Here is a 1,000-nt window from a genome sequence, read left to right on the forward strand (position 1 = left end):
GTTGCAAGGAGGGACAAGTCCTTGAAGGGTAGAGGGACAGCACAGGAGGGAAAGACCCTCTATGAGGTGGATTGATTCAGTGACGGGGGCAATCGGGGTGGGTGTGTTGGAGACAGTGAGATTGGCACAGGACAGAGCTGGTTTTAGGGCTGTTAGACATAGGATCACTGTTAGTTGCAAGTGACTCAACGGCACATAACAATGACGACGACAACAACAAGATAATTGTAGGGGAAGTTGCCAGATACACTGTGGGGATGAATAAATTCTATTTCCCAGAATGAAAGAGCCATGCTCTTCACAATTACTTGTTATTCATCAGAGAGCTGGACAATGACTAAGATTAACAGAAGATGAATTGATGCTTTTCAACTGTGGTGCTGGAGAAGAATATTGAATATACCATTGACTGCCAAGAGAACAAAGAGATCTGTATTGCACTTGTTGAAACCAAGTTTCTCCTTAAGATCAGAATTTTGAAGCTCTGTCTCACATACTTTAGGCATGTGGCCAGAAAGGACCAGTCCTTAGAGAAGGACATCATGCTTGAAAGGCTGGAGTAATAAAGCAGAAGAGTAAGACCCCAGATGAGGTGGTTGATACAGTAACTGGAGTAATGAGGACAGGTGTGTCAGATTCAGTGAGACTGGTTCAGGATAGAGCTGGCTTCAAGGCTATTGTACACAGAGACGCTATGAGTTGCTGGTGACTTGATGGCACATAAGAACAACAACATCTTAAAAAGTGAGGCACTGTGTTTGTTTTCAGAAATATAGACCAATTTTTCTCTACTTTGCTATACCTACCTCAAAAAGGTTATCAAATCAAGAAGTAGCAACCTTCTTTTCAGAGCTTCCATTTACATGTTTTTCTCTCTGTTTGTTTTGGAAAAAAAGATTGCAAAATTCACCGTATGTGAACTCTGAGTAGTTGACCTTTTATTATACACTTCAGCTTCAATTCTCTATGGTGGCTTAATGGTGGAAGGTCATGAATTAGC

Source organism: Elephantulus edwardii, unplaced genomic scaffold (assembly GCF_000299155.1).
Source record: "Elephantulus edwardii isolate Elephantulus edwardi_28Jun2011 unplaced genomic scaffold, EleEdw1.0 scaffold00005, whole genome shotgun sequence".
NCBI classification, from domain to species: Eukaryota; Metazoa; Chordata; class Mammalia; order Macroscelidea; family Macroscelididae; genus Elephantulus; species Elephantulus edwardii.